General features: G+C 43.5%; 1 protein-coding gene across 5 annotated transcripts in view; it reads left to right on the plus strand.

Annotated features, from left to right (window-relative positions):
* DAB1 (DAB adaptor protein 1) overlaps window positions 1-12750 on the plus strand; it is a 1219211-nt gene that overhangs the window by 366084 nt on the left and 840377 nt on the right. The gene's annotated exons all lie outside the window — the stretch shown is intronic.

Consider the following 12750-nt stretch of genomic DNA (forward strand, 5'->3'; position numbering starts at 1 on the left):
TGTTTCGTGTTGGGGAAAATGCTTCTATAAAAATAGAGTAGGGGCTGGGGTTGGAGATTGACCTGGGTGTCAAAGAAAACCTCAGAGCAGGGTGTGCTGACGCTTTGAGACTGGGTGGGGGAGGTTGCTTAGCAGAACAAGCACTGTACTCAGACTTCAAATGGAAGTTCATCGATCAGAACTGTGTACATACTATGGGGAAGGATGCTTTTCCCCGTCTCCCTTTGCATTGTTCAACGTTCAGCTCATGAGTATATCGCTCATTCTTAAGGCTTATTTATTTATTTATTTATTTATTTATTACCTTTTTGGCTTTTTAGGGCCACACCCATGGCATATGGAGGTTCCCAGGCAAGGGGTCAAATCAGAGCTGTAGCCACCAGCCTACGCCACAGCCATAGCAACGTGAGATTCAAGCTGCATCTGCCACCTACACCACAGCTCACGGCAATGCTGGATCCTTACCCCACTGAGCAAGGCCAGGGATCGAACCCACGTCCCCAAGGATGCTCGTCAGTTTCCTTAACTGCTGAGCCACGATAGGAACGCCAAGGCTGTTTTAAACATATCCCACAATCAGAAATGTTGGATTTGGCATGCTTTCCTTTGTTCTGCATGTTTTTCCATACCCTTTCAATCCTAGCACCTTCCACAGTGGTGACAATCTCTTTTACCAGGCGGTGTGGCTGAACTAGGAACTGTGTCTAACTCAGCGACCGTGGGAGTAGCACTCAGTAGATATTTGCTGAACGAAGCTTTATTTGGAAGTCTCAGTGGTTGAATTTCTAAACTCTTTCTGCTTTTGCAGAACAGGGATCAGAAGGAGGTGGAATCTGTCGGTGATTTTTAAAGCATCGTTCTGAAGTAGAGGTTTTTACCTCCCCTTTTGTCATTAGGTCATTTTGTCAAGGATTGATTAAACACCAACTCTTGCCCATTGAACGCATGTTTATTAGGTGCTTATCATATATAAAAGCTAAGGTCTCGGTGCTGAGGGGTAAGCAACAGCCAAAAAACACGTCCTGTTCTTGAGCGGAGCTCAAAGTCCAGTTGGGGATTAGAGAGGTCCTTGATCTGGGAAATAGCCTTGGAGACTGAAAGAGCGAGCGGGAGGCTGTGGCAGAGTCCAGGGCTATGAAAAGGGGCGATGGTAAATTCCGTTTTACTTTGCTCTGAAGTTTCCTCTGCCCTTGGTCTGTCCTGCCCCCACCCCCATCCCACATCATCCATTTCGGAACCCAGCAGGGAAGACAACTCTTAGAAGAAGGGCCTGGGGTCTGGCAGGATGTGTGCCTTTCATTTGAAAACTCCTCCAAAGGAGAAAGCCTCTCAAGCACTGTCCTCCCCCCACCCCGACCCAGCTTCCAACTTGCGTGCTGCTCTCTGGGTCTTCATATGCTTTGTCTCTTCCATGCGGCGCAAGAATCTCTCTCTCTCCTTTTAAAAGCTCTTTACCTTTTCTTTACCTTTATCAAAGAACACTCTTGCAGCTTTAAAACCCAGCTGCCGCTATCCTCCTGAATATGTCTGTGCGGAAGGGATTAATCAAGTCTGTCAAACATTGAGCTGTAAAACCTTTAATATTTCTAAAAGGTTTAAAGCCGGCATATTTATCACATGCATCATTGAGAATAATCTTTCTTTTTTTGTGAAGAAAAATGCTCACTGTAAAATATTGTGGTGAGGAGCACAGTGGGTGAAAGATGCAAGCAGGGGCCTGGCTGTGATACTGGAATGGAGTTTCTGGTAAAATCTTCCTCTGCCATCACGCCCCCAGAGACCACCCATCATCTACCCCACACCTGTGTGTATGAATGTTTTATATTGTGGAATTCTGGGATCTTGGTGCTCAAAGGGAAAGGAAAGTAAGAGAAAGAGACCGATTTTTTTTTTCCTTTCTTTTTTTTGCTTTTTAGGGCTGCACCTGCAGCATGGAGGCTCCCAGGCTAGGGTTCAAATCAGAGCTACAGCTGCCAGCCTACACCACAGCCACAGCAACGCAGAATACAAGCCTTGTCTGCGACCTACACCACAGCTCATAGCAACGCCGGATCCTTAGCCCACTGAGCGAGGCCAGGGATCAAACCCACAGCCTCACGGTTCCTAGTCAGATACGTTTCCACTACGCTACAGTGGGAATGCCAGAAAGTGGCTGATGTTTTTCGTTGCATGCCTGCTGTGTGCCAAGCATTATGTCTTTGTGTTCTAAGAGCATTACCACATGGTCATTTTCACCACCATCCTTGATAGCACTGACACAGCTGATTTATAGACGGCAAACTAAGATTCAAAAAATGAAGCAAGGTTCAGAAAAATCACACAAATATTCTTTTGCAAATCTGGGACTGGACCCCACACTAAGCCTCTCTAATTCTTTCATTTGTTTATGTAGCAAAAGCCTCTCAAATGCTTACCACAAAGTAGAGGAGTTCTACTAGAGTGGCTCAGTGGTGATGAACCCACCTCATGTATCAATGAGGACAAGGGGTTCAATCCCTGGCCTTGCTCAGTGGGTTAAAGATCTGGCATTGCTGTGAGCTGTGGTGTAGGTCGCAGACATGGCTCAGATCCCAAGTCGCTGTGGCTGTGGCGTAGGCCAGTAGCCACAGCCCTGATTAGACCTCTAGCCTAGCCTGAGAACTACTATATGTTGTGGGTGTGACCCTAAATAGAAGAAACAAAACAAAACAGCAAAACAAAGCAGACACCCAAGAAAGTGTTCTCAGGTGGCTGTGGGGTCAGAGCGGTGAATCCTAACCACTACACCACAGAGGCCACCAGACTTGATGTAGGTTCCCCCATCCTTGTTTCTCTGGAGAAAAAGTTCAGCAAAGAGACTGAGGGTAGTGGGGCAAATAAAGTATTAGGAGAGAAGATACATGCAGAGGAATCGTGGGCAGGGTCAGCGTGAGAGAGAGACAGACAGACCGGCAGAGATAGAGACCAAGAAAGTGGCATGCACTTTGGCTTTGGGGGTGGTTTAAATCACTTGGATGGGGGCAGTCCTTGCAGGCTTCCTTGGACCTGCTGTCTTGCTTTGTCTGGCCTTGAGTCCACATTTGGCCTGACTCAAGGCCCTCCCCTATGTGCATATGCAACTTTTAGCCAAGATGGATTCTAGCACCAAGGTTTTGGGATGTTGACAGGATGTATTATGGTTTAGTGCCTGCTCCCTGCTCTGACTCCTGAGGAACCTTTCTGTGCATATGTAGTTCAGGAGTCTCCTTGACCCCAGGAATGAGACATATATGGTCTCTTTATCTTTTATCCAAGTAGGACTCCGCTCCTCCTTGCTCCTGCCGTTATCTTTATCTTGAAGTATCTGTCCACAGGGCACAGATTCCAGTTGCTCAGCCTGGGCCTTATCTATCTCCTGCCTCAAAAGGGTCCCCAAAGTTGTTCCTACTGTGAACAAACATTATGATTCCTGTGGGTTTTTAATGAATCTTTGTTCTAAAGACAAAGACAGTGGAAATTGTTGGGCATGAGTCTGAGAATCTGAGATGCTATGTTTTAAGATATTTAATCTAGCAGTGGTGGTAGTTTAATCAGAGCAGGGAGAGAGCCACTCAGGGTTTTTTATTAAAATAGCTAACACAAACACTATGTATCACTATTTACTTGTTGAAAGTGCTTTCACGTGCACAGCCTAGGTGAATCTACTCTGCCACCATGTGATGTAACATTAGCACTATTGCCATTTTACAGATGGGAGAACTGAGGCCCAAAGGTCTGATAAGTCCTCCCCAGGTCATTCAGCTAGAAGCAACTCAGTTGATGCTCCAACTCTGTTCTGGTGCCAAAGCCACAATCTTTCCACTTGATTATACTATTTTTAGGCCATCTTATTATTATTCCTAAGAATGCAAAAGATACAGTTTTCAAAAGAAAACCTTGAAAAGACCTTAGAAATCCTTAAGTCTTGTTTTCCAGATTTGACATTGGAAGCCTAGACGCTGCCAATAGCGTGACAGAAGAGACCAAAGCAATGTGTCATGAAAACAGAGAGGAAAGATGACTCTATTCACATGGAGATGACTAGAATAAAATCAGGGAGGGCTGCTCTGAGGTGGTGACTTGCTGATGTCTTGTAGGGGGAAAATGGATTTTAAGGGAGGTAAAAACTGAACAAGTGAGGCTACAATGGATGAAAGGAATGATTGTGTGGCAAAATGACAATATGGGGGTCCCATGGGTGGGGACCTTCCAAGGAAGCTCGAGTTTGCTTTTGCAGTATAATCTGTTGTGTAATTGTATTGCCAGACTGCCACTGTAATGCCCCACACATGTATAATTAAACTCCCTGCCAACCAGGCGGTGTCTTCCTCATGCCTCCTCTTCCTACCCCAGGTTTACATCAGCACATGTGACCAGAAGAAAGGTCCTGAGGTTGGGACGATGTGCAATTTCAAACTCCCCTTGTCCATGAGCAGCCCTTTCTATTTATCTGTCTGTGTTGTATTGGAGGAAAAAAAGATTAAGGCCTTAAATGGAAGAAGAGCTTTCTGCTTCCAGATTAATGTGAAGACAGTGGGGGCCCATTTCCAGAACTCTTTTTGGGTGTGTGATATGTTTCCCCAGCTTACATTTAGCAAACTATAATTAGCATCAGCAGAGGAGAAACAACCATATTGGGAAATACTACTTTCCTCTGCACAACAGACTCTGTTCTGAAGGGCAGTCCCCAGCATCAGGCTTTTCTTAAAGGGAGGCAGTGTAGAGATGCCCTGTGTAGTTCAATGGGCCTATTCTGGGGGGGTGAAGAACTTAGGTAGAGACCAGATGATGACCCACTTCCATTGGCAGAGTGCACATTGCTTAAGGGTCAGCCCATTGGAAACATGAAGCTCTTGTATGGTTTTGTTCATTCCATGAGCACCCATGAACCCACACCCAGGTATGCCTTACTATATGCTAATGCTGGGTTAGATGCTGCAGATCACATGTGCCTCTGTGAAAAGCTCTTCTGGTCCAAGGCAGATTCGTAGCTGGATACACAGAGAACCAGTTGAGGCTTTTGGGGTTTGGGAATCATTGAGTAAATAAGATACTCCCTGTGGATTAGTTAGGATAAGTAATGCTAGCTGCCTTAACCACAACCCCTCCCAGCCTAGATAAACACAGTCTTGTCTAGACAAATTCCCTTAAACTCCGTTCCTACTCAAACAAATTCAAGATGATCTGAAAGATTGCCCTTTACTACCACTTTGAGGGGACCTTCCAGGAAAAATGATCTTCCAGTGTAGAATGGAATTCCCCTGGTGAGAATGTAATTAATATAAATCATCCAGAAGAGCCTGAAATGACTTCATAACTTTGACCTTAGACTTACAAAGACACATGAACCAACAAGTTTATGTCTACCTTATTTGTAGTTCTGGCAAAAGGAAACAAGTGAAATTTTCAAAGTGAGGAAAATGTGTCATCCAAGTTTTTCACATTCGAATAAGGTAGTCATTAAATAAAACATATTCTAAAAAATGTTTGCTATTCTTAACGGCATGTGCACATGAAGGCAGGCTTTAGAACTTTATGAACAACATAAGTGATTCCATTTACATTCCAATTTTGTAGCAAACATGTGCCTAGGAATGTAGACCTAGACACCTAAAAAAAGGTATCAAGAAGCATTTAGGCTGACGATGATGCATTTGTGGTGCAACAGAAACGAATCCGACTAGGAACCATGAGGTTGTGGGTTTGATCCCTGGCCTTGCTCAGAGGGTTAAGGATCCAGCATTGCCATGAGCTGTGGTATAGGTTGTAGACGTGGCTCGGATCTGGCGTGGCTGTGGCTGTGGCGTAGGCCAGCAGCTGTAGCTCCAATTGGACCCCTAGCCTAGGAACCTCCTTATGCCGTGGATGCAGCCGTAAAAAGAAAAGAAGAAGATATTAGGAGTGAATTTCTATGCATAATATGGTGAGGAGGGCTTTTATTTCCCCCTTTATATTTTTTCTTTTAAATCTGATATGATGGTGAATATGCATAAATTTTATACATACACAAATCAATTAAAAATTGTTTAAAGTGAAAGGAGGAATGGCTTTGGATCAAGTCTGACTCATATAGAGAAGTATCCCAAGTAGGTCAGGAGGGAAGAGCCAAGCGTGTGTGCAAGCCATGCTCTAGAACAGGGTCAAGTCCAGAGGGAGCAGTGGGCTAGAGACCAGGGCACCTCAAAAAAGTCAGGATTTATGCCAACTAAGGGGCCTACAACAATTTTCTCAACTGGGCTAGAGAGCATAAATCCCAAGTTCAACTGGATTTCAACGTGGGAAAACTGAACTGCAGGTTCAGCATCCCTGCTGCTTAAGCAAGAGGCTGTGAATCATTTCCTCAGTTCTATTTGAAGCTGGTACAAACAGATTGTCACAGCCATCTCCTCAAGTGAGGAGGCCATCTATGTGCCAGGAACTCTGCCCAAGCATTGTCACACCCAGTCCATCTGGCTTTTGTTGCATTGTGTTTCCTTTCAGCAAGAAGTTTTGTTTTCTTTCTCTGCTGACTGCCCCTACCCCTGCCCCCGCCTCCTGGGCACATCTCTATTTATGTGGCTACTAAAATGAGCAAAGCTGGGCTGGGAATTCCTGAGAAGGTTCTGTGGGATGTGTTGTTTGGGGTGTCTCCACCCTCTTTCCCTGTACCATTGAAGAGCACCTGTTGGCTGATGATCCTGGAGTGGCCTTGAAATTCAGCCTAAAGGTCTGCAGCTTGAATTAAATGGTGCATAGTTTCTTCTAAGAGGAAAGAATATTAAAGGGAATTCCTCTGTTTGCAGTTTAGTGACTTCCCCCAAATCTAGGCTGGTCTCTGATTTATGCTGCCAAGAAGCCTGTTGCTGATTATGCTGGACGCCCCGTAAATTAATGAGGGCTGGACTTGGAGGTGACAACAATCACTGAGTCTCTGGAGCAGAAAATGCAACACTAATACATATGTTTCAAAAATGTCCTTTTGTCTATATGTTTGGAGGAGAAAGTGCTGATGAGGATCAATTTCATATTGACTTTAAATTTTTCAATTGACCCAGAGCCCTTTTTATTAAGTAATGTGCACAAAAACATTTCATCCCAGGCCAACTTGATGGCTTGGAGAATTCCCTTCAGAATATGGCAAGCTGGAGAGAATTGGAAATGTAATTCATTCATGTATTCTTTTATTCATCCTTTAATAAATATTTATTGAGCACCTGCTATGCACTCAATTCTAGAAACTATGCTAGACTGTGATCAAGACCCAATCTGCCCTCAAGGAATCTAAAATCTAATGAGCTCAAAGCATCGATAAACAAGTCTGGCCTAGAGTGATATGTTTTATTAGATATAAGTGCAGGGTATGTGGAAGCAATGAAGCAGCAATCAGAGGCATCCTATGTACTTGGTGAATACTTAGATAAGTACTTGTTGATTGAACGAATGAGTGAGTGAATGAATGTCTGAGTGAGGGAATGAGTGAGGGAATGAGTAAGTGAAAGAATGAATGAGTGAATGAAAGAGAGGGAGTGAGTGAGTGAGTGGATGAATGAGTGAATGGGTAAGTGAAAGAATGAGTGAGTGAATGAATGAATCAGTAAGGGATGGAATAAGCAAGCAAAAGTGAGTCATTGAGTGAATGAATGCTTGAATGAGCAAGCAAATGAATTAATGAGTGAATGAATGAGATGGCTCTTAAGGTGAGATTTAAAGAGAAGTAGAAATTGGAAAGGAAGTAAAGCATTTGGAGCTAAGGAAAAAACATGTATGAAGACACAGAAATAGGAAGTTTTAAATAGAGCCCCCGCGTGAGGGGAAGCAGAGGTAGGCTCCAGGGAGTCAAGAACTAGACCTTCGGACTTTAGGTGTTGAGCTACCACCTGTGCACATAGACATCCTCATAGAAGGCAGAGTGGACCCAAGGGTCCTTGGGCTCCTCTACAGGACTGGTCACACCACACAATGAATGTTTCATCCTGCTGTATTATTTTCTGCATTTAGAGTGGAGATCAGACATAAAGGAGGTAATTGCCTATGGTACCACCTCCTTTGGATGCTTTCTTTCACAGCCCACTAGAACCAAAGTGCCAGCCCTGAGAAAGTCCTGGTTCCAAATCTTTGTCCTGCCATCCTACACTGAGGAGATGCTCTGGCCTGCTGCAAAGCCAGCCTCTATCTTCAGGTCTGACCAAATGTCAGGCAACACATTGGTGGAAGCTCCCTCTGTTTGCTGCCTTCCCATCCTTTTCTTAGCTCGTCTTTCCCAAATTTTTAGTTACTGGCTTCATATTCATAGGTGTTGCCATTGTTTTCTTTTGTTTTAATCTTACTTGGATCCTTGAGCCAGTCTGGGGAAGCTAGAGCATCTCTCTCCTGATTGTTTACCTCTAAGACCCTGGGCTTTGACTCACAGGTTAGAAATCCCGTCTTGCTCCCTTGAACTTGACTCAATGGCCTCAGTGGCCGGGCTGATTTATGGCTGTTTCTTCCCATGTTTGATCTTAGCAAAGAGACAGCTGTGATAGAGCGGCTTCATTCTACTCACCTGCTGGCATCTTCACGTTTGGTCTAATAGCTTGTTAACTGTTCTGAGGACAGGAGCTGCCCTTCCTAGCTACCGTCGAGAGTGGTCTCTATGGTAACCACATCACACTGGGGATCATACTCATTCTTCAAGGCTTTGCTTTTCCATTTTTCTCTGGTGGCTTCTGGGTAACCTGTAATGGTTGGAGCCCTGCCTCACCCTGCCAGGAAGCCACTGCTGATTTAAAGCCTCTCAAAGGAACTTAACAAGACACACTGCTTTCCTCTGGCCTTGTTGCTTATTCTGTGTCACACTTGGTCCAGACCTGCAGGGAGCTGTCATCCCTCCTTTATCATCTCTCTTTTTGGCATTGTTGCCACACTCTCTCTCTCAGAAAGTTTCGACATCATTTCTCCAGGTCTCTCTGTTCATTAATGTCTTGCAACAATCCCTTCTGATCTCTGACACTCAATATGTTCTTTTTCCCCTCATTTATTTTTGTTTGTAGTCTTTCACTCATCTTTTCAGAAGTGACCCAAAAGCTGTCTGGTCTCCATCTGTACCAAAGAGATCACTGTCAAAGAGACTCATGTAGACTATTCAGTTATGATTATGAAGAAAGAGCTTGCTTATGTGTCATAGGATTCTGGAGTATTTGATCTGCTGATTGTATTCAGGGTTTAATAATACCACTACTGGTAGTAGCAGTAGAGCTTACTATGCACCAGGCATTGTGGTAAAAGCACCTTATATCTTCACATTAATCTTATAAAGCAAGTATTCTTATTGTTCCCATTTTACAGATGAGGAAACTGAGACACAGAATATTAAAGAACATGTTCTAAGGCTCCTAGCTGTTAAATGGCAGAGCAAGGACTTGAACCAAGGCCCCAGAATCCATGTTCTTCACCACCATACTATGTACTTGGCAGTGACCATTGATATCTGAACATGTGTTACTGGGAATGAGCTGTTTCTGCAAAGCTAAATCATCCTTGTGGACAGTGCCGAGATTAAATATCACCTGCTTTGTGATAACACCTACTTTCCTCCATATCCAAGCTGTAAAGTCATTTGTTCATTTGACAAGCATTAAATATTGTGGTTATAGCCCATCTATTCATTCGACAGGACTTTATCATAAACTACCTTCCACATTACTATCTAGGTACTGAGGCTGCAGTGGTAAACAAAGAGCAGGCAGAGCCTGTTCTCATCCTACCTATTTTCAAAAAAAGAAAAATCAGGCAGAAGATAGGTAGGCAGGTATAAGGACATAAAGAGTGAGAGATAACTATATACATATATATACACATACATATCTATAAACTATGTCTATATATCCATATATGCCTCTTTATCTATTGATGAATTCATTGATATTAGTTTTTATTTCCAACCAATTTCTCCTGCCTCTTTATATGATAAAGCTCATCTCCTCATCTTCACATTTAAGATCCTTCATGATCTGACCTCCGATGCCTTTGCAGACTTATCTCCTACCAGTTTTTGCTTCCTGTTCTACAGTCACCCACTCCGATCCCATTTCCCAGAAAATGTTTTCTCGCTGGAAGCTACCCAAACACAACCATAACATGGTGCTCTAACTCAGCCTTTTTTCTCTGCCTCAAGTTCCTTTTCACATGTCCCTTCTTGCATTTGTCCTTTTCTAAGTCCTTTCCAAACACCAAGGCCAAATTCTAGTCCTCCTCTGAGGAATTACCCCAGCATCTCCTTCCCTACGCTCCCACAGCAAGGAATTGGTCTGTACTTCCTCTGTGCTCCAGGGACACTGGACACACCCTTCAGCCACAGTGCCTATGATTACGTGCCAGCTATCCATGCGCACGTGGGTTCTCCTGTCTAGGACTGCAGACCCTTGAAATTGAGAAACAGCTCTTATTTCTTTCTGCATTTGAAGAACCTAGCACAGTGCCTGATAGATATTAAACTTCTATTATTTTTAGCAGTAGTGGTATTTGTTGTTATTATCAAACTATTATTAACGATAATAGCTTTGAAAGTATATGATTGCAACCTGTCCCTGACATTCTGCTAAGCATTTCATTTGTTACATTTTACCATCATAAGAATCTTAGAATGTAGATGATGATACAGATACTATGATAACTCCAGTTTGCCGATGAGAGATGAAGGCACAGAGCATGTCCGGCACCTGCTCCAGGTGTCATGCCCCTAAGCAGCAAAGCCTGGCTACATCTCATGTGGACTTTCTGTACAGATGTGAGTGGAATTTGCTTTCTCTCTGCTCATCACTTACCCAAGCCCCAGCCAGTAACCCTGAAGACATTTGATAAAATCTCATTGACTTGATGAATGAATGTTCTGTGATCTCCACTCTTTGATGTTGGTGGGATGAACAGTGAACTTATATCTTGAGTCTGGAGTAAAGAAGGGATCTAGAAGTCCTTTAACTCCCATATCATCTTACACATACACAGAGAGAGAGAGAGAGAGAGAGAGAGAGAGAGATGGAGAGAGAGAAAGGGAAGGAGACTAGAGAAGGATTCTATAAAATTCTGATAAGATGACCACTGGCTATAAGCCATATGGTTTTATTTCTGTAGCAGTTGCCTTTGGCTTTAGGTGAAGTTGCTGGCATATTCAGAATACTCTTTTTTTTTTCCAGAATGGTTTTTTAGATGTGTGTAGGCCAGAAGGGCTAGACCTTGGAGTCAGTAAACCCTGTTTGAATTCCAGCCTTGCCATGGCCTCTGTGTGACTTTGGGCAAGACATCTAACTCTCTAAAGTTCGACATAGTGACAAATATGTAGGTTCTAGAAGAAGATGGCCTGGTTCAAAGCTTTCTAGGTTGTGGGATCTTGGGAAAGATACTTAACTTCTCTGTGCTTCAGTTTTCCTACCTGTAAAATGGCTATAACATCATTTCCCTGATAAAGCTGATGTGAGAATTAAATCAGTTCATTTGAAGTATTTAAAAGAGTACCTGACACCCAGAAAATTATAATTAGCTCTTAGGTAATTGTATCTATTTCAGAGGGATATAGTGAGAATTAAATGATTAATGCATTCATGAAGCATCTAGACTTCTAAAGCTGAGGCTCAGAGCGAGTGCATCATTTCCACCATATTCCCTTGGTTAAAGTCACAGAACAAACCTAGATTCAGAGACTGTGGATGAAGGAGGGATCTAAAGGCAGGAGGAGTGGCTCATCAGGGGCCACAAAGGCTGTGTAGCCTGTCACAGCATTAATAGAGGAGGTGACATGGGCTACGGATCTGGGTTGGTGTCAGTGGGTATTAAAGAGGCAGAATAGATATCAGTAATTTCACCCATCAATGCCCAGCTCTTCCACTCTCAGAAGAGCCCCCAGGCCCTCCCCTCAGAAATGGTTCCTCATTTTCTACAACATCCTAACTAACTGTTCGTATATGCTTCACACAAGAAATCAGAAGAATGCTTGAGAAATGGACTATTTCTAGAGAAAGGTCCTCTGGCTACAAAAAAGGGAAAAATGACAAAAGACAGAACATTGAAAGCTATAATAAAACAAAACAAAAAAAAAATCCTACAATGAAGGGCAGATGAGGGCATTTAAAGCACAGAGTGTCATACAGACAAATGTGTATTTTACATGTGTGCTATTTCGGTTATCAGAAGCTAGATTGCTGCTACAGACCCTAACCTTTCCAATCCCTCCATCAGTGAAGGTGAGGAGGAGGAGGTGATATTGAGGCTCATCCAGGGAGGCGGGCATGTCTTGTTGATTAGGGAATCCCCATGACTGGCCCTTAATAGGTGCTTTGTAAGTACTTGCTAATGGTATTGTCAGCCATTTATTTGAATGGCTTGCTCTTTGCTGGTGCTATACCAAATGCTTGCCAAATGTCATGTGATACCACTTCACAGTTTGTAAATCCTTTTCACCAATATCAACTCTTTTATCTTCACCATAATCACCTTTTTATCCATGGGAAGACAGAGGCTTGGGAAGATAGGGACTGGCTCAGTTGGCAAAGTTGGGATATAAATTCATATGGTTCAGTCTCCTCATCCAGCGTTCCAGTTCCTTTCCCCAGACACCCCAGATTATCAGGAGCTTCATCCATGTCCTTTACCACATGTGCTGAATATGTGCTAAGTGCCCAGGAGTCTGGGACTGGGCTCTGCTGCATACTCAGTGATTTTGCTCTCACTCTGTGTGGTGCATTTTGCTATGCCTGATATAAATTCATTTTCACAATTGCTACATGATATTGGGACTCGTGC

The sequence above is a fragment of the Phacochoerus africanus genome, chromosome 8 (genome assembly GCF_016906955.1).
Source record: "Phacochoerus africanus isolate WHEZ1 chromosome 8, ROS_Pafr_v1, whole genome shotgun sequence".
NCBI classification, from domain to species: domain Eukaryota; kingdom Metazoa; phylum Chordata; class Mammalia; order Artiodactyla; family Suidae; genus Phacochoerus; species Phacochoerus africanus.